The sequence below is a fragment of the Biomphalaria glabrata genome, chromosome 10 (assembly GCF_947242115.1).
Source record: "Biomphalaria glabrata chromosome 10, xgBioGlab47.1, whole genome shotgun sequence".
Lineage (NCBI taxonomy): Eukaryota > Metazoa > Mollusca > Gastropoda > Planorbidae > Biomphalaria > Biomphalaria glabrata.
This window is the reverse complement of record NC_074720.1, coordinates 9,736,891-9,763,396: the sequence shown is the minus strand read 5'-3', so window position 1 is coordinate 9,763,396 and position 26,506 is coordinate 9,736,891. Positions and strand designations below refer to the sequence as shown.

The window sequence follows — 26,506 nt, the reverse complement described above, 5'->3', positions numbered from 1 at the left end:
TGATCAAAAAAATCTTTATCTTTTGTTTTGAAGTAAAGTCTGCAATCCGGTATCCTTCCTTTAAGCTCGCTCTCTCTCTGTATCATATCCAGAGCCACTTTTTCCAACTGATAGTGTCGATTTTGAAAAGTTTCAAGTCTCGTTCGCGTACATCAGTAGACCTTAAACAAACTTCACTTAGTCTTAACCTTCTGATTGAGATTGAAAATATCTAAAAATGAGTGTCCACTGATTTCAGCTGGAAATAAACTCTTTTTATAAAAAGTATATTGTAGGAAACATCGTTAATTTTTTTTTCCCAATCCCCTTAAAAAATATTTGACTGTGAATTTATCTCATTTCATTTTATTGGACGCTACTAAAGAACGCGTTGTAGATCAATAAGTCTTTAGAATAACATGTAGCTATTTGTTTGTAAGGAAAGGGGGAAGAGAGGGGGGATATCTTAAAAATGTCTGAGATGTTAAGACAAGGGGAAAGGATTCAAAGTCGCTACTTTTGTATTTCTGGTCCTGTAGGGAGTGTCGATTTACTGACCAACAGAAGACAGATATCATAGCTTTCTGATCCTGCTGACAAATCAAATAGACTTGCGTCACTAAGGACACTGCTACTTTCTTGCGTTCACAGTAGTGACACATATACACACATCACTCATACACGCACACACCAGGCCCTACACAAATCACAGCACAAACACACTTACATCGCAGAATCACATAAATCTCTCCTTGGCAAATCTCAGGGGACTAGGCTAGTGTCGATCATTTCAAGTCAATGACTGCTCTATTCTTTGTTATTTCCAAGTGGCATCTTTGTTCATACTTTTTAGAAGACTTTACTAAATGAATAAACATTATGTGTCTCTATTTGTATTTTTATAATTATTATTCAAAAGATTTTATGTTATATGTTGTTACGATATAGTCGTATATCACTCGTTGGTGACATACAAGAAAAAAATTGCCTAAATACTAGCGCAAAAGGTGAACATAAAACTTAGACCCAAGTCGACAACGGCTTTTTCTTCGTAGGTTTGGCCAAATAGGTAGGTTGCAAATGGGTCTGTGTATTCCTTAGTATTTTTGCTCTCCTTTTTTGGCTGTTCTCACTCTCCAATTCTAAACTCTTTTTAGCCCACCCCCCTCCTGATTTAGAAGAAACACAGTAATATAACAATGTTGGTTCCTACTAGTCTTCTATATTTTACATACTGGCGTAGTGGGGATTTAGCTGCTGTCTCAGAAAAATCATTCTACCTATCAAATTAGTGTCAAACTTGGCTAAATAACTTGTCTATCGATCTGCGCCTCAGTTTTTTTTCAATACTTCTGCTCAATTTCTTCAACGTCTGTTCTCATGTGTTCGAAGGTAAAGTGATCTCTGACACAAACACTGTGGTTGTGTGGTAGGGAGGGAGGAGTGACTGTAAATTAGACCTATATTAACAGTGGCGTAGCAAGGAATGGGTTCGAGAATGTGTCGATAGGCCTCCCCTTCACTTAGTTGAGTGGGACAGGGTTAGGGTTATCGATTCGAGCTGTAGGTATTTGTAGTATCAGTACATTTACGAAAAGGCGATCCGATCGAGACCAATCAACATAGAAGGCCTGAACTCTGATCTGCAACGTCGCAACTTGTGGATGGCGGAGACAAATAGCTCGTTGCCACAGGTCTCTACGAGGTGGCAACGAGCTATTGGTCTACACTGCTCACAGGTCGCAGGCCAGTGCTGAAGGCTTCTGCAACAAATGGTCTCACTCCAATGCAGGAGCTACCTTTGGCAAGAAATCGTGTCATTGCATGCTGACACTTTAATTCATTTCTAGGCGATGGTCTTGTCGATAAAGCGCTTGGCGTCTGTACAGGGTTCAAATCCTGGGGAAGACTGGGATTTTTTTTATTTCGGGATCTTTGGGCGTCTCTGAGTCCACCAAGCTCTAATGGATACCTGACGTTAGTTGGGGAAAAGTAAAGGTGGTTGGTTGTTTTGTTGGCCACATGACACTCTTATTAACCGTAGGCCACAGTAACAGATGACCTTTACATCATCTGCCCTATAGATCGTAAGGTCTGAAAGGGGAACTTACTTAATTCACTTACAATTTCCAACTATCATATTGGTCGTAGGCACTGGCTCATTGGTAAAAAAATCTTTTGACTATTTTAATGAAACAAATTGCCCTCTAACTGCACTATTTGGGCCATGCTTATTTCGTTAAGTTTATTTCAGCGATGTCTAAACTAAAACCTACGGGCCATATTAGGCCCGTAACGTGGTGCTATCCGGCCTCTCAGACAGTCTGCCCACATTTTAGTAATTAAACTGACGAAGTTAAGTTCTATTGAAATAAATAGGATTCTACTGTCGTTTGGCGATTATGTGGCATCGTATCGGAAAAGAACGCTGCTTACAAATGTTTTTTTTTAATTGAACTGACCACTTGCAAACTTAACTGAGGTTGGTAGAGTGAGATCAACTTCTGGTGTTGAATAGGAATGTTTTAATTGAGATTTGCATCGGGATCCATTGTCTTTGCTAGGCGATTAAAGACAGCACGGAAACCTTCCAAATACTTCCACAAGAATAGGACCAGCGCGCACTGAGCATAACATAGGAGGAGGAAAATCTTGATAACGAATGTAATAATAATATTATTTGTACAATGTTGCCAGATTTAAAAAAGAATCTAATAAAATATGTTTTTAAATTTTAAAAAAATGTAAATTTATTTATGCATTAATCTTTTATTATGCGAAGTTGTTGAAAGTGTTGAGAAAGTTCTATTTCCTAATTAATGAAACACGATGACCTGCTCATCACGTAGACATAAACTCAAACTCTATGGCCACATCACAAGGTCCTCAGGGCTCGCAAAGATCTTCCTTCAGGGAACAGTATCAGGAGGAAGTAGAAGAAGACGTGTGAGAAAGAGATGGGAATAAATATCAAAGAATAGATCGGCTTGTCAATGAATGAAATTCTATCCCAGGCAAAGGACACAGGGGAATGGAGAAAGACGGTTGACAGTTCTTGTGTGGTGCCCCAAAGATATAAATGACTAAGGGATAGGTGATGGTGAAGGTAAAACAACAACAACCTTTTAACAGGTATTTCAACCGATTTAACAAACTCAACTCTTTCTCTCCTAAGTGACGATGCCAACGTTGATTTGACCCCCATTAAACTAATAGTATATTTTGTTTGATTTATAAACTTTAATCTGTGTTGTTTAAAAAGAGCATTCTTTCTCCTGCTCTTTAATACCAAATATAACATTTACTGATAACAAACACAAACATTATTAAAGTTTAATCATAACATGATAGTGAAATAAAAATGAGCAAAATGAATAATACTATCGAAACAAGGAAAATAATTACGGAGATAAAAAAAAAAGAGTTAAAAATTGACTTGGTTATATAAAACTGTTTAATTCTTTCTCTCCTAATCGACGATACCATCGTTGATTTGACCTCATTAAATTAAATTAATGTTTAATTTTATAAACTTGACTTTGTATTATATAAAAAGAGCATGCTTTTTGCTTACTTTCTATACCAAATAAAACATTTTCTGATAACAAACAACAAAGCTATTGAAGCATAATCATAACGAGGAGTGAAATAGTAATGAGCTAAAAGAAGAACTCCTTCGAAACGTGGAAAAAAAATTACGGAGAGAAAGAGTTAAAGACTACATCGTTCTTGATATTTCCACTATGAAATGATTTTTTTAACATCTTCCTCGTATCTATGTTCAATCCATTGTGTTGGTTACAATTGCATAAACTCAGTGGAGTACATGTGGGCCCGGGTTTAAGAATATGGTGGTGGGCTCCCTCCCGTACATGAGTAACATAAAGACATATCCATCAAGTATGCATCAGTACATTTTTAAAAAAGAAATTCATTTGTCGGTACTACCTTTAAAAAGTAATGGAGTAATTACATTCGATTCCCTTCTTAAGTCTGTCTTCCCACGCCGTTTAGTGTGAACGTCAGTGTCAAGTAGAAATCGGTCTCAATGGTAATCATCGCGTTTACATTCCTTTGTTTTATTGCTGCTTTTTTAAATTTCTAGATCTCTATTGTTATGGCACGATTAGGGATTAATTATTTGTTTCGGAAATAGGTGAAGTTTTGACTTAGTGACAGTGACGTGACTAGTAAAACAAGGATAGGTTTTAGAGACAGAACGAAATATCAGTCGACGTAGACAGACACTTCCAGGACAACGTAGAAATAAGTCGCATTTATATAAACGTCTAGAGAGTTAGCTGACATTCGACGATTCCCTTTATTGCTATTAAACATGTTCGACATTTAATATCAGCGTCGACTAGCTTCTGTTTAGTGTTTGGCCTTTCCCGGTGTTGTTTGATTACATTGAGTGTTACCTCCATTTGGTTTATTTGCATTAGACACCGCGGAAGCGCCTAACACTATGTTAGTTATATAGTAACGATAAGTAAATGATATAAAAATTTGATTGATTTATAGTTTCATTGTGGGCCCTTATTGGTCATGGGCCCGGGTTCATTGAACCCTTCGCGCCATGGATGCTACGCCACTGCATAATCTCACGACTTCAAAGTCGACTAAAGATGAATGAACGAACTTAATTAAAGTGTAAAGGTCATGTAATACTAAAGCTTGGCTACCAGCTACGAGTAAGAAGAGTTATAGAACGTGTAAATCCTAAGTAAACAAACTAATTAGTTTTAAAAATATTTAAAACCAAAAAATATTCGATGCTTTGCTCTTGTACACGTTGGCTGGAAGAATCGAATCACTTGACTATACGAGTACGCCGAGTTGTCCCTGTGTTGGACTTCTCCTCCATAAGTCACCGCGGACGGAATTATGCTGCATCAATAGCCCAGAGACCTTAATTTACGAGCACTGTGCGCGTCCTTGTATCGGAGTCTGTGTGCGCGTGCGTGGTGCAAGTGTCAGTGTAAGACGGAGAACTTGTCCTTAATGTCGCAATGACGAGCACACCAGCACAGTGTGTAGCGTCCGGTAAAAGTACATTGTTTCCCTGTACGATCTCAGCTTCGGCTAAGTTACGCAATATAGCATAACACTTGACGTAGTAAGACACTGACGTTATTGAAGTACATTGTTTCTCTGTACGATCTCAACTTAGGCAAAGTTACGCAATATAACGAAATTGTAAAACACTTGACGTAGTAAGACAATGACATTACAGAAGTATAAGCTTGTAACAAATTTAAAGTATAGTTTCCGGTGTATACCGCTGTACTTTAATATTCTACATACATGTTACAAGTTGATATGTAGATCTAGATCTTTAGCTTCAGACAGCTAATCCCAAACTACAATTTAAAAATTGAAATACATATCATCTAATATAAACACTAAACACAAAATGATTTATATTACAAATATTTTCACGCCTTCAATGTCATACAATACAAAATAAGTAACAACATGTTGACGAATTTTCAACATAACGCAACCACGTGCAAATCCAGAAATTTTGAATTGCCGTTACCGCACCCTCCGCCAAACAATCCCCCCCCCCTCAACGCCTCTATCCGCCACTGCTCTCAGATTTAAATCGACTGTCTCGTAATCCAGGCTCTATACGTGTTCCCGTCTACCTAGTCTTTCCATTTATTAGCCCCTCCCCCTCACTTTATACTTTATACCCGACACATGCAACAGAATCTTAGTCTAAGAACTCCTAGCAATATTCACCCTTTCCTATTCCTTAGTCTGTTGAACCTTTGGGGCACCAACCATGATCTGTCGACGGTCTTTCTCCATTCCTCTCTGTGTTTTTCCATGAATAGAATCTGTTTCAATAACAGGTCCGCCCATTCGCTTATTGGTGTCTTCCCTTTCTCTATCTTCCTCTTCTTCCTTTTCCCGGAACTGTTCCCTGAATGAAGGTATATGTGAGCTCTAAGGACCTTGTGGCATGGCCATTACGTTTTAGTGGGGCCTGACAGCTATTGTGATCGTGTTTCTAATCTCTAATACCTGTATTGCATCAATCAATACTGTAATACTATATTGCAATAAGAACCACTATGGACAGCCAGAGTATAGTCCTAATAGAACAATATATAAGGTCTTTATTATGCATAAATGACGCATCAAATGACACATACTTCCAGACTACATCACAGACAACACCACAGACAAGAGCACAGACAAAAGCAAATACGACAGCACAGAGAAAAAATAACAGCACAGGCGACAGCAAAGGGAACAGCATACTAAATCAAAGTTGTAGACACATATTGCAACACTACAAAGACAAAACATACATTGTGGCGACGCCTTTTTCCGAGAGTTGGAAATTGCAGAAAAAAAAAATTTCAAACTTTTTACCAGACCATAGACGATAGAGTGTGTTGATATAAGTTTTGTAAAATTACTTTTTTTTTTGTTCAACTATAGGTCTAACAAACAGCCAAGAACTAAAGAACGCAAAGATTAAGTATAATCTGATCATCAAGTGTTGGAACATTCACTGAAGAGATTAAGAAGGAGAAGTAGAATTGTTGCAATAAATCTTGTACAAACTAGTCACGATTATTCTCAAGAGCATTATCTGCAGTGACTATCCTTCAACAGACGCCTCAGCTACAAAGAAACAGAACATGGGCCCCAATCATCTGTCTTGGATCTATCAAGTTTCAGAGCTAACCTTTGTCTTGGTGTTTTGTATGCTCCTACTTCTTCCTGTCTCCTCAGGTAAGCTGAAGTACTACATCAAACCAATTGATCTATATGAAACTTCATTCGTTTTTCTTTGTGCATTATGTACTAGCAGTAGTATCGTTAGAAATTATAATATTAGAAATTATAATAATAAAGCGAATGTTTTCGAGTCCGTGGATTTAAAGGAATTAAAGTATAATTGTGGTTATATTGGCCCAGCTATGACCTACATATTTAGTCAGATGAAACATACTGCATGTTTGTAAAGCTAGAAAAAAGCAAGATTAAAAAAAAAACAAGTTTGTGTTATAATACAAACTCATACGACCCCCAATGGATCCGCACATTGTTTCAGAAGTACAGATATACAGACCAAACTACCAAACCACAAATTCTTAATTTCAAACATAACCTGCTATCATTTAGAAACAATAGGTTAGCTTGATGTGGTACTGTATATATAAGCTAAGGGCCCCGAATGTGACACTCGCCCAGGGCCCCGCGCTCTGCTAAGGCCGCCTCTGCTAGGGGAGCCGCTAAAACCGCTATCACTCACCAATTGTTTGCATAAACATTTTGTGCATTACTTGGTGAAGCATTTATATAACATCTCATGCCTGTATTAAAACATTACACTTTTGTTCCAGTAATCATTTAACATTAATGAATGATTGCACGACCGACTTTACAATGGCATCTATTATATTTGTCACTAAAGTATACCGTTTTAGCGCAGCCGTTTCGGTGCAGTTGTTTGTGCGCTGGTAGTTTCGGAGCAAAATGTTTTGATCAAATAATTTATAAATTCATTTTATGTTCATTTTATTACATCTTCTAAAAAAATGATACATGTCTATGTTTTAATTTTAATTTTTTTTAATCACTAAAAACAGTTTAGTTAACGCTCTATTTCAATTACCTGATGTTTTGTTGATGTTTTGTTGATGTTTTGTTGATGTTTTGTTGATGTTTTGTTGATGTTTTGTTGATGTTTTGTTGATGTTTTTTTTGTATGTGTATTTTATATGTTTCGGACGTTCTTTCCAAACTGAAGAATATTACAACCTCGCCCAAACCTCCAGCAGACGTCAGGGGAAAGTGGCGGTCAGGGTTCGATCCTGGGACTATAGAAACGACAGACCAGAGCGCAAACCACACGACCAGGTAGCCATTCACAGTGAAATTTTCGGGCTAAAGATGCATACTTATAATACATTGCGGTCAGTACTTAATGGACCATCGTATCGCACAGACCTTATTTCCTTGATCTAAATTGGATACTATTATACTAAAGTTATATTATAAATAGATGCTACTTTTTTTTCATGAGTGTTTGTTTCTGTGCGTGCTCCTATTCAAACATGATTTACAAATCGATACTACTACTACAAGGACACTTGTATACCTTGGCTCCATTATGCATCATTTTTACACAAAACTAAACATTAATAATTCAAGAACTGCAGAGATATGGTAAACAGCGATCGTTTGATGAAGGTTTAATAAAAAAAAAAATGAAGGCTACATCAGATATATATATATATATGTTCAAATAGAAATGTGAAGACTTGTACTTTTTTACTTAAAGTCCTCAGCGTTTCTCTCATCTGCTTCTAACCAGCTATTCTGGTTAATGAGCTGCAGGCGCTTTTAACTCTTTCTCTCCGTAATCATTTACTACATTCTGGTGGAATGAACGTTGGTATTGTCAGTTAGGAGAGAAAGAGTTAAAGAATGCGAAATGGGAAAAAAAAATAACATGCTGGTTGCTCTACACAACTATACACTGTGCTGGTTAAAGCAGTGCTTTTCAAACAAGTGGTTCGCGAACAATTAGTGGTACTTCAAGCCATGCCAAGTGGTACTCGTCCTCTAGTTTCCGAGAATCGATGTCACGACCTTTCCATTGTTTCTATATTCATATATTTTATTTGTTCCGTAAAAGAGCATCGTTAGAGAAGAAGTACACAACGTAGAAATAGAAACAAGATTTTTTGTTTTGTTTTTAATAATCACCTCTAATTAGAGATTTAAAAAGAGAGTACCACTCGCTAGCAGCCAGCTGGCTTTGTACCGTCATTTCTTTAGCTCTGTGCCTCCAAGAAGGAGGTGTGTTACCAATCTGTGTTTCACCGCATGCAGTCCTTTAAGATAAACAAATTTTGTCATCAAAAGTAAAAGTTCGTATTTCAGATCTTGCAATCTATAGGGCAGATGTTGTTAAAGTCATCTGTTTCAACAATTAACGAACAGGGAGTCATGTGGCTAGCACATTCACCAACCGCCTTTTGTTTCCCATTAGAGTTAGGTGGACTCAGGGGCGACCTAAAAATGCCGAAATTCAAAATCCCAATTTTCACCGAGATTTGAACCTAGGACCACAGGTTCCTAAGCCAAGCGCCTAATTACTCAGCTACCGCGCCCCTATTGTCATAATAAAGTGCCAACATTTGTACATTATGTGTACAACATATGTACACAAATCACAAAGCAGTGGTTTGAAAAGCAAAGTTTCCGGTGATATTGTAATAACATAGAAAGAACAGTAAACAAAAAATAATTAAAACATTCTAATAAGTCGCAAGTGACAAAGTATTTGCAGTGGGGTTCTTATTGTATATTTTATTATATTATTCAAATCAACAATAATGGAGCCAGTGTGCGCTGTCTGCAATGAAGTACTGTCAAACCAATTTACGAACAAGAAAAGTATTTAAAAATTCTTTCTTTTTTAGAAGGAAGCTTAGTTGTATCAATTAGTTTGGATTAGTCATGTAATTAAATTCATAATAAATCTAGACTGACAATAATAAATCTATGCAATTAGAAATATTTTTACCAAATGGTTTTTGCTACGTACAATCTCATGCTTCTCAATAGGCTATGATCCTATCACTAGTCTTGACCAGTTTTGAAAGGAGTCCGGGGATAAAGAATGAGCTATTTGTGTGAATGTTGTCGTGATTGCATTTTAAATGCATTTGTAAAAGAAAAATAATAATTGAACGACCTGAATTCGAACTCGTGAGCTAAGCGTCCTCAAGCCGATACACTAACTACTGGGCCAGTGAAGTGCTTATGCTTATAGTTATCTATTGTTAGTTTCAAACTTTTCTATCTCCAAAGTATAAAGGGTACTAATTCAACATCAACTTCAGTCAAGTACGATATTTCTCTCTTGTTCAAGATTTCAAACAAAAATCAATTAATTACCAATAGTTAATTAACTAATTGGTTAATTTTTTATTAATTCTTGCTATGTCATGTTAAATAAATAATTGTGCAAAATTTCAACTTGATCCGAGATGGAGTGTGGAAGAAATAACCTTATTCACACTTTTTACCAGACAGACAGACAGAGTGAGTTGCTATAAGCACATAAGTTACCAGACAGACAGACAGAGTGAGTTGCTATAAGCACATAAGTTACCAGACAGACAGACAGAGTGAGTTGCTATAAGCACATAAGTTACCAGACAGACAGACAGAGTGAGTTGCTATAAGCACATAAGTTACCAGACAGACAGAGTGAGTTGCTATAAGCACATAAGACATAAAACACCGTGGTTTCGGTAAAATTATAAAAGGTGTTTAATTCTATATTACCTAAATGTCCTCATTATAGCCATTATAATGCCTGCCGCTTTAAATCAACAGGGGCAATATTAATGATTAATACAACCTGTGTGAACTGATCGTTAATAAAGCGCATGCTATCAACACTTCAAAAAGCATTGGGTATTATACGTCAACTGTATGGTTTGGGAACCTGGGTCTGCCCAGAGTTGGATAATTTGTAATGTTTGTTTTACAGTTTCATAAGAATTAAATATGGAGTGTGTAACAACACGTGTCGAGTATTCTAAATGTTCCTTTACTTTATGGGGCAAAGCAAGAGGAGGAAGGGGAGAGGAATCGTGATATGTAATCTTTACATTTCCTTTCTTAATATTCTTGCAGCCTCCGATGTGTTTGTTGGTGTGCCTGAATATTGTTTGTTATCAACATTGCTAATGTAAATACTAGATGTAGACATATTGTATAATGTCATAGGTGACATGTGAGTTTCAACATTACGGAAGTACTTGAATTGTAGGCCAGATATCTTTCATGATAGTGATGAGTTTCATGCATAAAATATATACGCATTTGTTATATGTCTCATGCAGAATACCACAGTCTCACTCATTGTCGTGATAGATATATCGTCACTATCATTAAATATTCGACTTCAGGCGTCGGTGTGCTTTGGCAATGTGAGAGATTAAAGTTGACCACATATTAATCGTACAGTATTGCCTGGACTCTTATCTTTCACGTTGCCATAAAGGCTAGCTAGTTTATCCTTTGATCACTTTTGACTGCGCTTATTTACTCTAGACATCAACTACAATCTTGACCAATCAAGGACAGTGTATTTGAACCATCCGAGTTTTCGATTACTGGCGATAAGCGAAGAGCTCTGTTTGCCTGCGAAAATTATTTTTTAACCTTTACCTGTCTCTAGTCTTCTCGACTGTTGGAGCACTACACATGATCTGTCAATCGGCTTTCACCCTTTCTCTTTGTCTTTTGCCAGGATCAAAGTCTCTTCCAAACAGGGCCGTCCGTTCATTAATGTTGTATTTCCATCGCTTCCTCTGCTTGCCTCCTCTTCTTTAGCCTGTTACTGTTCCCTGTACAAAAGTCTTTGCGAGTTTCGAGGATTTCATTCTATGGCCGCACAGTCTTAACTTTGCATCAGTGTTCAGAAGGTCGCCATGGTGCCTCATTGGCGTTGAGTTTCCGATGTCCACGTTTGTAATATGATCATTGAATGTGAAATCAAGAATCCTTTTGTAAAACAAGTATTTGGAGTATAAGAGAAACCTTTGCTTTCTTAGGTATCATATATCTATCAATGCTCTTCAAAGTCTTGAAATATTCATTCAGTCCTAAGAATCATTAAACAATCGGTTGATTCAGAATATGTCAATATAAGCAATTTAAAACACACACTCACAAATACACAGTTGCACAATATATATTATTTATTAGTCAGTATTCTAGCAATGAGAAAAATAGTCATCTTTTTCTTTTAAACATTTGAAAAAGCCATTATTTAAAGCTGTTTAAAAATCCTTAATCTGGATTTTTCCTCCTCTTTGATACTTTCATATGAATGGTTAAGAGCTTAGCTTCCGAATTTTGGGTCCTGGCTTCGAATCTGGGTGAAGACTGGGATTTTGAATATTGGCATTCTTAGGGCACGCTTCAGCCCACCCAACTTTAAAGAGTACTTGATTTTAGTTGGGCAAAGTAAAGGCGGTTGGCCGTTGTTCTGGCCACATGACTCCCTGTTAGTTAATAGTTGAAACATATGAGGTACGCATTTTAGTGTACCGTATCAAAACGCCATAGACTGAAATACAGTGTTAAGGATTTATTTGAACGCTTGTCATCTAAGCCTTGTTCCTCAATATTGCTGGGGTATTTCAGTCATCTCAAACAATTAGCACAAAAGTACTTGCAAGATATGTTGTATTAGAGACAATGTTAGGCCATGTAGCCTATAAGATTAGCTCAGGATTCCGAGTAATGCTAAGGTCGCTTTTGATTCCAATGTCCAGTGCGCTCTGTACAGACCTTTTTATGGACTTTAATAAAAAGGGATTCCTTGGAGACTTTTTGTCATGTTACTTTTGGAGCTCAGCAAACATAACTTAAGTGACGAATTAGAAGTTCCAAGTCTCTATGTATTCTATGGCCAGACTCAGTTTAAAGTGTCTCACAAAATGGATTTAAACCAGGGACGTGTTATGACAAACTATTATGGTCTTTGACATTTTCCTCTTGCAGCATCAGAAGTGAATAAAGAAGGCAATCTTTGAATTCTACAAGTAGAAAGACCACAACTCTCCCAAGAACGGTGATTGTATTGTAGACATTTGCTAAAGTAGCAGCAGGACAAAAAGCCATGACCCATGTGGAGATAAATCTTTCCATTCGGATCATGTGTTTGGAAAGTTGATTTACGTTTCGTAAAACTGGACATAAAATACACTTGACTCAATTGAAGTACACTGCCGCTTTCTTGAGCTTGCATTGATTTTTGTATTTGGTTAAAAAGGGTTTAATACATTTAAAATTCATTAAAATTGTATTTTTAAACGCTCTTTTTTAACGTATAACCTTTGTTCTGGTGTATTTTCCTCTTATTTACTCCCCTTCACCGTTTCTCTCTCTCTCTCTTTTTCTCTCTGTCTCTTTCTCTCTCTCTCTCTCTCCCCTCTCTCTCTCTCCTCTCTCTCTCTCTCTCTCTCCCTCTCTCTCCCTCTCTCTCCCGCTCCTTCTCTCCCTCTCCCTCTCCCTCTCTTTATCTCCCTTTCTCTCTCCTTCTCTATCTCTTTCTCTCTTTCTCTCCCTCACCCTCTCTCTCCCCCCTCTCTCTCTCTTCATCTCTCTCTCCCTCTCTCCCCCACCCTCTCTCTCTCTCCCGCTCCTTCTCTCCCTCTCTCTCTCCCTTTCTCTCTCCTTCTCTATCTCTTTCTCTCTCTCTCTTTCTCTCTCTCTCCCTCTCTCTCTCTCTCTCCCTCTCCCTCTCTCTATCCCTCTCTCTCTCTCTCCCTCCCCCCTCTCTTTCTCTTTCTCTCTCTCTTTAGAAATAGAAGTATTTCTCTAGAACTGATTTAAGCAGCTAGCTCACAATGCAACGTAACAGTTGGAAAGATATAGAAAGTAGTTTTCTTGTTATGGACATTGATCTAATCTATATTATATTCAAGCACTAGGCTTTCTGGTTTAAATCAAATTTTGTTAAAGAAACATATGGAAAAACCTCTCAGTGTATCTTTCCATGTCAGCAGACAGAAAACACTTATCTCAGACATCGAATTCTTTTTCTCAGGAAGCAATGATAGATTAAAATATGTTTCTGATATATGTAATAGCTTATCAATGTTCTAAACGTCTGACCACTTCTTAAAAAGCTTGTTATCAACTCACGCTGTCTGTCTGGTACAATGTTCGTACACGTTTCTCGTCATTCCCAATCTCGGATCAAGTTGAAACTTTACACACCTAACGAAACATAATTAATTATTTTTTTAAGTTAAATAATTAATTAGTGGTAAAAAAATACATTTGAATATGACAATGGAAATAGATTCTACAGTATTGAGCGGTATAAAAACTCGTTCGTTCCTTACTCCGCCACTCGTTGATCAAGAAACATGAAAAGGATCAAGATGTCTGTGTGTAGTCGCTGAATGAACTCTTCATGTTGTGTCTGTTGTTTTTATCTGAGAAAAGGAGTCCTTGTAATCACAACAAATTTCCATACGGATCAATAAAGCAGCCTTAGTCTTAGATAGTGTTTTGATTCATGTGGATGTATTGCCTTTAGATAAGCTTTGTTTTTGTTTGATTTTTTTTTTTGAAAAAAAAATAATTTTATTTTGCTAGTAAACGAATAACAAAACTAATTCTCTGTCTGTCTCTGGCCTTTTACGTCTGTGAAAATATAAATCTTCCTTTGTAACTTCTTGTGTGAATAAAGAGGCCAATCCTTGATACACATCTGCGGTCACAGGTTTGGTATATGTAATCACCAGGCGCCGTTGCATTTTCACCCATCTTTCTACTACTGTTGTGTATGGCATCTGCAATCCGGGTCTCTTCCTTTATGCTCGCTCTCCACATGGATTTATCCAGTGAGACTTTTTCCCAACTGCAAGTGTTGATTTTGAAGATCTTCCTGTCTCGTTTGCATACATCCGTTGTTGTTAAACTAGGATAGAAATAGATGATCAAAACCAATTAAGTGTTTGTAGTGGGTCTGTAAGCCAATGGATACTTTTGCATGAGGCAGAGAATGTCATGATATCAATGTCTCTCTTGAATCAAATAACAGAGAGCACAATCTTAGACAATAAAACGATAAATTTAATTAATCGATAGTTTAATTAGTTTGAGAACAATGAATCAGACACCCCCAAGACAATAACATCTCCACGGATAGTGATTTGATAGAAAAAAAAAGTTTAAATATTTAAAAAAACACAAAAAGTTTTGAACTCCTTCTCAGTTCATGTTAGTAAAGCTGTAGAGCCACGATGTCTGTCACGTGATGTGTGCGTCAATGTCTCAAACGATGTCTTTATTTTTTTCATACGAAGAGAACGAATGGTGAAATGTTGTCATTTTATTCATTTGAAAATATATTTAAATGAAACGCGATGGGGTATTCGAAATTAGGGAGGTTACATTAAATTGTTACAATTGTATTCGAACTTAGGAAGGTTACATTAAATTTTTAATATTGTATTCGAACTTAGGAAGGTTACATTTCAACATTTACATCGTAGTCAGTAAAATGGCGCTTATACTAACGGGAGCAGATATGTATAACTTAATGATTATAATCCTTTCTAAAATCCTTTCTGCGAAAGGATGTTTGACTTTCCTTACTAATGGTGCATTTTAAGAATACCAAGTGAACATATTTCCCTTTCAACTTCACCTATGCCTTTACCCTACTCCATTACTCTGTCTTTTGCCTTGGATATCATTTCTTTCAATGATAGGCCGGTCCCATTCTTTTAGGTTGTCTCCCAATATCTCTCTCTCTCTCTGTCTGCCCTTTCTTCTTTTACCTGCAACTGTTCCCTGAAGGAACGTCTTTGCGAGCCCATATATATAAATAAAAAAATAACCTATCAAAAGTGTCAAGTATGTGATGCTGGGAAATTGTCTTTGTTTTTTGTGTGTGTGTCAGCCCACCTCCTGGGGAGTGTTGGACTTCTTCAAAAAATAAAAACAAAAAAAAAACGAAAAAGATTTTAATATTTTCATATCGAGGACACTGGCTTGTCTCCCCTTGTCCTTACTTTTGTTCAAGCCTATTTACCTCCCTTAATGCCCCTCACTTGAAGTGCTCATTGATTCCTGCCTCTCCCACTTTCCGGTCCGTCCGTTATTTAGTTTTTTTTATACCTCTTACCTCATACACTCTCCTCCCCCCTCCCTCTTCCTTTTTTTTTTTTTACTCTTTCGCTTATTCCTGATCGTGTGATGAACACAGCTCATTAAGAAAAGCCCTGCCTTAGTTTACGTCAGGGCTTCTCACGTTCTAGCATTCAGAAACCCCTTTTTTTTTTATTCTTTGTATTTTTGTTGTTATTGTTTACAAATACAGTGAATTTTTGTTTTCCTTTAATTAATCATGACCCCGGTAGTGCCCAAGAATGAAAGTCAGTTCAATACTGTAATTCACCTTTACCTATCCCTTAGTCTGTTGGACCGTGCGACCGTCGTTCTCCATTCCTCTCTGTCTTTTGCCTTAGAGCCTCTTTCAATGACAGGCCCGTCCATTCTTTTATGTTGTCTTTCCATCGCTTTCTCTGTCTACCTCTTCTTTTTCCTGGTACTTTTCCCTGAAGGAAGGTCATTGCGAGCCCCAAAGATCTTGTAATATGGCCATAGATTTTTAGCTTGCATTTTTTTTTACGTTAGTTAGCAGGTCATCATGGGGTTCCAATCGCTGCAGTAACCCTGTCTCTAATCTCTTGGTTTGTGATGCGGCCTTTAAATGTACTAGTAATAACAATAAAAATCGACTCTATTAGTTTGATAAATTCCTAAAAAGCTCAAAACAAGACCGATGTACAGCATTGGTTTCAATCAAATACCAAAATGTAACTAGGAAATATCCAAATCTAACAGCATGTCTCCGCGCTTGTTTGTTTATTATCGGAAGTTCCCGTTTACTTTCTGCAAGCATTAAATTAAAAAAAGAGAGAAAAAAAGAAGACAAAGCGATATGAACGTAAGTGGTGGCGATGTAATGAAACCTAAAGATAAACGTAAGAAAATGAACAGAGAAAGATCGAACGATTTTAAAATAAATAATTAAAATAAACAAAGTCTAGGACCCCATATTGAGAGATTACAGTTGCCAACTAAAAAAAACTCAAAATTGATCTATCCTACAAGCCAAAGAGGTTAGAAAATTGATTCTACAGTCCTGTATAAAAATATTTCAAGAATGATTTGTAAAAACACCGCTGATCAAAGTGTCCTTCATCTTTACACCGGAAACACCAAAACATTTGTTGTTAGGGATTCTACTCCATGTTGGAAAATCTGCATTATCAAAATTATATTTCTGAAATTTAACAATTTTAAAAAATTATATTTTTGTAAGATAATCAGTTACATTCATTAAATGAAAATACCAAATTCAACTAACAAAGTTATTCCGATTACTATGTTATTGATATTATTTTATAATAAATTTTGAAGTCAGAACTTCGTGAACTGGACCCAGAAACCTGGACAGCTGATCTCAAAAAGGCCTCTAGCGATTTTCCTAGAAATTTAGCAATTGATTTATACTGCAGAAAAAAAAGAAAGAATTACTAGCTCGTTGACCACCGTTATAATTTTTTTTTTAAAGTAAAAAAAAAGTTCCCTTTTCAGACCTTGTGGTCTATAGGTCGTCTGTTTCTGTGGTTTACGATTTACGAGGGTGTCCTGTGGCTAGCACAACGACCAACGACTTTTTCCCAACTAATGTCAGGTACCCATTAGAGCTGGGTGGACTCAGAGGCACCCAAAGATCCCGAAATTAAAAATCCCAGTCTTCACCAGGATTCGAACCCTGGTCTCCCAGTTTAAAGTCAAGCGTTTTATAGCTCAGCCACCGTGCCTCCTATAATTTTTTAAAAGTAAAATATAAATAAATATAAATTTGGCTGGAGGTCCAGGTCTAGGTCTTGAGCCTGCAATGCGTAGTCAGAAGAATTACCATAATTAGCCATAACTAAGCAAATTTAAAGTTGCTTCAATTTTATTGAAGTTAATAAGCGTTGCTTATATGTTTACCTAAATCTAATATAGATTACATCTAGAACTATATCTAGACTGGATTTTAAGAGTTCGAAATCAGAACTTTAGGTCTAGTGTCAAATCTAGATATCCATATAATGAATAGACAAAGAAATAACCGCACGAATATATCTTCCTCGCCAGGGCCGGCCCTAGCATTTGCGAGGCCCTATGCGAAACGGATCGCGCGGGGCCTAGTCTGGGTAGGGATAAGCATAATGTCAAAATTATTTTTTTTCAATTAGAAAATAGGCCTATTTTCGTCTTTGCAATAAATTTTTATCAAATGAAAGCTCGCAATGCCACTTTTTATTTATTGGCACCCCAAAATGTCAATTTTGTCTATTCTTCAGGAGATTTGAATAAATTCAAAAAAAGTTCAGGACTTTATCGTACATTTTGCCTTTTCATGAGATTTCCTGGAGACCCTGGAAAATCAGGAGGTCGCGAAAACCCTGTTATTTTATATACGTTATAATGATTTAATTTAATAATGTGCACTTAGAATTAGCGCGGGGCCTATAAAAGCGCGGGGCCCACTGCGACCGCATAGACTGCAGTGGCCTAAGGCCGGCCCTGTTCCTCGCAGGCCGAATAAAAAGATGCGTACGTTTTAGCAGCTCACGGTTTCACGGTTTCGATACCCTATTGAACCAAATATTTTTTAAAATTATTTTATTATATTTAAAATTAGAGGTATTGTCTTTGTAAGATATATCTTTTAAAAAAGTATAAATTTTTTTAATGTCTGAATTATGATAAGCCAGATATTCACAGTCTTAAAGGCTGCTCACTATGACGACAGCCAATAAATAATTAATACTTATATCAGATCTAATTCATTCGAGATATTTTAACCAATTGAAAACGTTCATAAAATTACCTACAATTTAATGTGCAAAAAAAAAAAAAAAAAATCTTTTGAAATATATCAAATTCAATGTTTTGAAATTCTACTTTGAATTCTAGCTCTTTTTGAAGCTTGATGTTTCTATTGGTTTGAGGCTTGAGGCTGCTAGTAGTATAAATTTACCAGATAATTATCTTTTTTTTTTTCTTATTTCCTTCATGCAGTCAGACTATCTATTTCGTTTTACTGCTTTATTTCAAAAAAACGCCAATTATGTGTATGTAGTGTCACTAGCAGCAGTCCACTTCTGATTCTCTGTAACAGAAAACACAAATCTGGCAAGAGCCGGATCTAGGCTTGGTAAGGCCCTAAACTATTTGAGATATGGGGCTCCCTGCAATTTATTGCTTTGATTTTTCTTCAAAACAATATTTGGGGCCCCACAATCAGTGGGGGCGCTAAACTATAGCTTAATGTCGCCTTTAGGTAAATCCAGCACTGGTTATGCCAGTCAGCGACTTAATGTTCCAATGACTCTGTAGAATACTAAGAAAAGCACAAATCAGGAAAGTGAAAGCACATTTAGAACTCGAAAGGATTTGATCTGAGCTGTGTAAGAAGTAATTGAAGATTGACATCTCTCATTCGCTGTTTGTTACGCCGCATTTACAGAGTAACAGTATCTTTACACAAGGAGACAAAAAGAATCGATAGATTCTGCAATTCATGGACATACGCTGTAAAATTATCTATTTCTATAAGCCGACCCATTTAAACTTGATTGGACTTTCTAAAAACCCCGTATCTCGATATTATATTTTTCATCTTTACCCATAACCCTTGGTCAAGATTTTTAGCACTCATTAGGCCCCGTTCTTCCTGCATTGTATGTAGGGTAAATTGATCTTTCAGAAAGAAAGAGAAGTTGATATTTTTTTACAAAGCTGTCAACTCACTATGTCTGCTAAAATGTTTCTACCAATCCCGATCTCGGATCAAGCTGAAATTTTGCACAATTATTTCCTTTATCTGTCAAATCAAGAATCACTAAAAAGAATAGCCAATTAGTTAATTAACTAATGGTTATTAATTATTTTGTTTGCTATCGCGAACAAGGGAAAGAAATTGTACTTGACTGATTTAGTGGAATAAGTTGAATTAGCCGCCTTTATTCTTTGTAGGTCGCCGCTTTAAAGTTTGAAGCTAACAATAGATATCTATAAAACCTTATATTTTTATAAGAGATTCGCTAGCATAGTGGTTAGTGTATTGACTTGAGGAGGCCGATGAGGCTTCATGTCTTTCACTTTTTTTTTTATAAATGCAAAAAAAAAAAGTGATTACCCAAATGCCCCCTTCTTTTCCTCCCACCCCTTTCCAACTGGTCCTGACAAGTGATAGGATCATAGAGTATTGAGAAAGCTAAAACATGAAATTGCGCTTAACAAAAACAATCGTTAAAAATACTTATAATCGCACAGATTTATAATTCTTAGTCTAGAAAAACTCTAGATTACATTACATATTTAATTACATGACTGATCCTAACTAATTGATAAAACTGCGCGCAGCATGACCTTTAAATACCTTGGTACTATCCTAGACAATAAACTAAATTTTACTGCAAATACTGATTATATCAGCAAAAAAGGGCAGCAAAGATTACGACTACTAAGAAAACTGTCCTCGTTTAATGTTAGCGAAAAGGCCTTGGCTATGTTTTATCACGCTCACATCTGCAATATTTTAAGTTTCAATATCACTGCCTGGTACGGCAATCTGAGCATTAAAAATAAAAATAAACTTAATAGAATCCTAAATGCTGCTGGCAAAATCATTGGCAAAAAACAAACCCCATTTGGGCAGTTGTTTGAGACAAACATCTATAAAAAAGCTAACAAGATCCTCGAAATAAAGAATCACCCTTTGTGTCAGGACTTTGTGATTTTACCATCACAAAAGAGATACAAGACACCGATAGCAAAGACAAACAGACACAAACACTCTTTTGTTCCCCTGGCAATCAAATCATTAAATAAGAACAATCTGGTATAAACTTTGTCACATGTAAATTATGAGTGAGTCTGGTGTGAATGTACACTTTGGTTTCTTATAGTTATAATGTTTTTTGTTTGGTGTAATGCACAAATTGTAAGACAAATTTCCTTACGGATAATAAAGATTATTATTATTTGTTTTAAAGTATTTTTCAAAAATGTTTTTCTTGTTCTTAGACTTAAAGAAGGTTACCTTACAAGATTGTTTCCTTTTCAATTAAACAAATAGAGAAAGAAAACAAACTACATTGTGTTAGAGGTCTATCGTAATCCCAGGGAAGGACAAATCGAGAACGCTAGATCTAGCATCTAGTGCAGCGGTTCTCAACCTTTTAAGCTCGGCGACCCCTTTTTTTTTTTTTTTTACAATCCCCCACCATGCCGCGACCCCCACCCACACAGCAATAGAAGAGTAGACAAAAACAATCAATATTTTTTATAGTCTTAGGCGACCCCTGGCAAATCGTCAATCGACCACCAAGGGGTCACGACACACAGGTTGAGAAACCCTGATCTAGTGTGTACCCATGTTTATTAACATTAGTGTATAGTGGTACGTGTACTTTTATCGTCGTACGTATTGTGAGCTATTTTAATTCTTTTAATGGTAAACAAACGGTAGGCACTTTCCGTTTCGTTTCGTTTGTACATTCCATGAAATATTTTAACTGAATAAAAAAATGTTATATAGTTAAACTCTCTACGTCAACGTCAGCAAAAATTTTAATGAAAGTTTAATTTCATCTTTTCATGCCGCGTTCTGCTTGTGGCAATTTGGACGAGTTGTTTACCTTGGGTTTATTAATAGTCCAGGAGAGAAATATTCTGTTTAGAGAATTTTAAAAAACATAAGCATTAGAGAACAAAAGTTTTCAGACGTATGTGCAGACGTCATCCAAAAGTTAGCAGACGTGAGTGCAGACGTCATAGGAAATGTGCTGAGAGCTGTACATTTTTGTGTTCCTTTCATTGTTTCTAATTTTATTTTCAATGTTCTGTTTTCCACGTATTTTATTTTGTATCGCTTTTGTTTATGATATTAAATATTAAGATCAATTGAATGTCTGAGGTACCCACATATCTTTCAAAAGTTGCACTATTTTCAGAAAGTCAGATCTGATTTGGATCTGGTTTATCGAAAATGAGTTATTCCCTTTTAATCAATATTTATACACAAAACGAAGTGCTCAGAGTAGATGTTCTCTTAGAAGTAGCCTCTAATCGCGCAGCGTAGTGTTCTCAAGAGGTCGCGTACATTCGATGAAGATATGTGACTGTATGGATTAATGCGCATGCTCTAGACCAGACAAAAGTTTGGTGTGAGTAGTCGAATAAGCAGGATGGTTTAAAGATATGGTTACAGTGGCTCAGACCCCTTACATTGATATTCTGTTGAAAAGCTTGAATGCCGGGAACGAGGAAAGGCTTATTTGTGTCAAGATTCGTTCTACAGGAAGGATGCATCACACCATCTTATCTTATCTTATCCTATCCTATCTTATCTTATCTTATCTTATCTTATCTTATCATACAAGACTTTCCTATAAAAACAAAAAGAAGATAATGACGTCCTTCGCATATAAATCTAGTCGTGCTTGTTAATTAGAGACCTTAATTCTGCTAAAGTCAATCATTTCCTGGTTATTTTAATCAACCCTTTCAATGCTCTAAGGATACTAGGAAATAGGAAGCTCTTGTACGAATTTGTTCTAGCAAAAGGAATAAGAAGCGTATCATACATGTGCTTATCTAAGTTACTGTTTCTCTCATTAGTTGGGCATTGATGTGAGGACATGCCTTTTATAAAAAGCAAAAAAAAAATCTACCTTATAAAAATACAGTCCTTCGTGAATTCAAAGTTTTCTATCTTTGTAATCAGTTGTCTATCTTTCTATGGGCCTGGTCTTTGGAAGTGTTCGTATTACTATATGAACAATGCGATAATTATTTCTCTGTTGTTGTCATCTTTTGATAGTTACAGTTCCGTTCCCTGTTCCTTCTCACCCTTCACATTGACTACGACCTTGACTAGGTCACATGTCGTGTCCGAAAAATGTTAAAACTAAGGGTACGTTATACTTTCAGCACGCTAGAATATGGAAATATGGAGGATTAAGCTACTGAAGCGTGGCTTCCAACTCTACAGCGAAAAGGGGAGGGGGAGTGTTTCTTGAATTGGAAATAGAATCAATGTAAATGAAACGCCACGGTCGAATTTAAAGGTCGACTCTGCTGGTCAAGAAGGTATGTTACAAGGAGAAACAGATAAAAAAAAAAGAAACAAGAAGCTGTATTGATATTACATATGTCTACACTTAACCTATTCATCTTGTCATAGGCGGCATTGGCAGTACGCGGGGCCCCTGGGGAGTGTCATATAATGATTTGGGAGCCCTAATGGCTGCTTGGTCGTCAGGGCCGGCCTTAGGCCACTGCAACCTATGCGGCCGCATCGGGCCCCGAACTTTCAAAGGCCCCGCGCTAATTCTAGGTGTAACTTTAAAAATTAAATCATAATAACTTATATATAATAAAAGGGTTTCTGCGGCCTCCTGATTTTCCAGGACCTCTCCTGGAAATCTCCTGACATTATTAAAATCTCCTGAAAGAAAAAGAAAAAAGTCATTTAGGGCCGGCCCTGCTGGTCGTGTAGTATGCGCGCTGCTGTCGTTCGGTAGTCTCGATGGTCCTGGGTTCATGCCCTTCCTACTGCCATCACACGTCGTCCTATGGGGAGGTTTGGGCAAAGGAGTTTTAAGGAACATCCGAAACATTAGCACATTTTTCAAAACAAGCGTAGACTGTATATACGTACCACATCATGCTAACGGGCTCGTCCGCCTATTTTGCTATAGGCAATTGTTACAAAACATGGAATCTTACTTAGGTACTGACAATACGATGATTCGAAACAAAAAATGTTATGATATTTTGGCTTTGCCTGGTAATTGTTATCATATAGTTGCCGGGAAGGGGCTTCCAAAATATGGAGTAACATGTCCTCGTTTACGAGAGCTGGTCTGGTGCCTGGTAATTGTTATCATATAGTTGCCGGGAAGGGGCTTCCAAAATATGGAGTAACATGTCCTCGTTTACGAGAGCTGGTCTGGTGCCTGGTAATTGTTATCATATAGTTGCCGGGAAGGGGCTTCCAAAATATTGAGTAACATGTCCTCGTTTACGAGAGCTGGTCTGGTGCCTGGTAATTGTTATCATATAGTTGCCGGGAAGGGGCTTCCAAAATATTGAGTAACATGTCCTCGTTTACGAGAACTGGTCTGTTTTCCAAAGCTGACGGTGACAATGGAATCTCCTATCGATGGGCAAATCTCGGGCGCGGGGTCTGATGCGGTTGCCCCACTCGTAGCCCCCTTTAGGCCGCCTCTCATCTTGTGCGCCTCGAGAAATTCCATTAACTCTGTCTATTGAATCATTAAATAGGAACAATCTGATATAAACTTTGTCACATGTAAATTATGAGTGAGTCTGGTGTGAATGTACACTTTGGTTTCTATAGTTATAATGTTTTTTGTTTGGTGTAATGCACAAATTGTAAGACAAATTTCCATACGGACAATAAAGATTACTTCTACTATTCATCCTATCGTATATACAGACGTGTATAAGAATTAACTTATATATGTATAAATTAATGATTAAAAATGGTTTATACGATTGTTAGGGATGCAGAAAATAAAAGGGAGAAATAAAATAAGGCATAGTAAATGAGAGAGAGATTGAAAGAGTGGCGGGTAGAAAGGAAAAAAAAAGATTCCATTTAGTCACTGTGACACTGAAAGGGCGGAGGGGTAATTAAATTATTCTCAAAGCAAAATCCAAGCACTGATTAACAGATTAAACATTCATGGGATTATCGGTTCTTGTCTTACCGAAATAACTTCTTCCTCGAATTGAGATGGCTCGAGATCGAACTTGATCCAACTCTCAATGTAAGGAAGTTTTTTCTAAGGCATAACTACTTAGCGAAATGAAACTATAACACACATGTGTAGTTCCATGAGATTGTGTATGTCTTACTTAAAAACATATGGATAAGTGATACAGAATATACACATAAATTATCTTTCTTTGTTAACATTTTGATTATATAATCTCCCTTACATTTATGTATTGTTTTAGAAGTGGTGTATTTTTATGAAAAAAAAAATCGCTTGCATAACTAGTTTTAAAAATCAAAATGTTTTGCTTTTAGAAAAAAAAAAATTGGCCGTTGAACCTAAGCTTTGCAGGCCACAACGTATGGCGAAATAAATTTGCTAATTTCTCTTCTAGTTTTTTTTAGACAGATGAACAGACAGATGGACGGACAGACATACAGATGGACGTTTTATACAAATCTAATAACGGCATTTCCCCTTAAGGGAGCCGCTAAAAAAATGTGTTTAAAAAATACTGTACCATTTTATAAAGCAAAATGACATCATTTCCGTTCACGATGTGCAGACGAGAACAGTCGCCATGTTGGTCTCTTGACGTTCCATTATCCTTGACGTCATTGCCTACAGCTCAAACATCGGGGTTTAAGGGTCGATCAAGAACATCCGCATTCATTGAGGCAGCAACAAGTGACTCCTGGGATTAAGGGACATGGGTCGGGAGGAAACACTCTAGAGGACTCTGAAACAACATGCAAACAAAGTGATAGTCTGGTGACATTGTTCTAAATGATATTTACATTATGTTGAGCACAAATCTGAGTCAAACAAAAAGTGACGACTACTTTGTACGAAAATATAAATCTCTTCCATTTTACATTTTATCTAGCTCGTGATGGCCGAGTGGTGAAGACTTAAGTTTCCGATTTGAACGTTTCGAGTTCGTATCTTTGTGCGAAAATATAAATCTCTTCCTTTTTACGTTTTATCTAGCTCGTGGTGGCCGAGTGGTGAAGATTTAAGTTTCCGATTTGAACGTGAGTTCGAATCTTGGTAACTACTGGGATTTCGAACGTCGAGACTTTTTAGGAGTCCCTTAAGTGCACACAACATTATTGGGTTTCTAGCATTTGTTTGGAAAAGTAGAAAGCAGCTGGTCGTTATGGTCACAAATAGACATTCTCATTTATCGTCTACTATTGAAGCAAATGAGAAAGGATCTGAAAGGGAGAAATGTTGTTTTTTGTTTTAATGTTCAATGTATTCATTGAGGCGAAGTGGTTGAGTGATAAAACGCTTAACTTCCGAACCGAGTGTCCCGTGTTCGTATCGTGGTGAAAACTGGGTTTAGGGTTATTAATTATTAATTTCGGGCGCCTCTGAGGTCCACCCAGCTCTAATGGGTACCTGGCATTAGTAGGGGAAATATAAAGTGTTTGGTCTTTGTGCTGGCCACATGACACGCTCGTTAACCGTGGGCCACAGAAACAGTTGACATTGACATCATCTTCCATGTATATCGCAAGGGTTCAAAGATGGATTGTTTTTACTGTACTTCTCCGTTTTCCTAACCTTTAACACTTTAACCCCTAACCTCAGTCCCTCGAGTACATGTATATTGTATTGGAAATCGTGCGAAACCAATTATTTCTACTTTGATACTGAATAAAACCTTTTTGCATACCGTAAACTATTGTATATTTCTATTGCACAGCCTACAGTCTACAAGAAAGCGATGTGCCTACATATAAAGAAAAAAGAGATACGGTAAGCAGCCTAATATTTTTCAACGTAAAAAAATCACTAAGTTATGTGATACAGATTATTATTTAGAACCCTATGAGATATATATATGTATGTTTCATATTATAACCATAATTATTATTACTATCATTATTATAACTAATTATTTTTTTATATTTTAGTATATTTAGAAATATTTTTTTTGTTTGTTTCATATGTTTGAAAAAAGTTGAGCTTAACAAAATATTAAGAAATTAAATATAACTCCATAATTACAGAAAATAATAAAACATTTATTCTATTGATATCTGTATTTTACATTTAAATAGGTTGTAAAGATATATTTTATGATATAACATACACATTGGATTATTAATTTTGATTATTGTTTTGTC

General features: G+C 36.6%; 1 long non-coding RNA gene across 2 annotated transcripts in view; it reads left to right on the top strand.

Moving 5' to 3' along the window:
• The window catches only part of LOC106059516 (uncharacterized), a 70,579-nt gene that overhangs the window by 25,554 nt on the left and 18,519 nt on the right, over positions 1 to 26,506 (top strand). For both annotated transcript variants that reach the window (XR_008780266.1, XR_008780265.1), the window contains exons 2-3: positions 6,436 to 6,732; positions 26,083 to 26,135. This is a non-coding gene — a long non-coding RNA (uncharacterized LOC106059516). The remainder of the gene's footprint in view (positions 1 to 6,435; positions 6,733 to 26,082; positions 26,136 to 26,506) is intronic.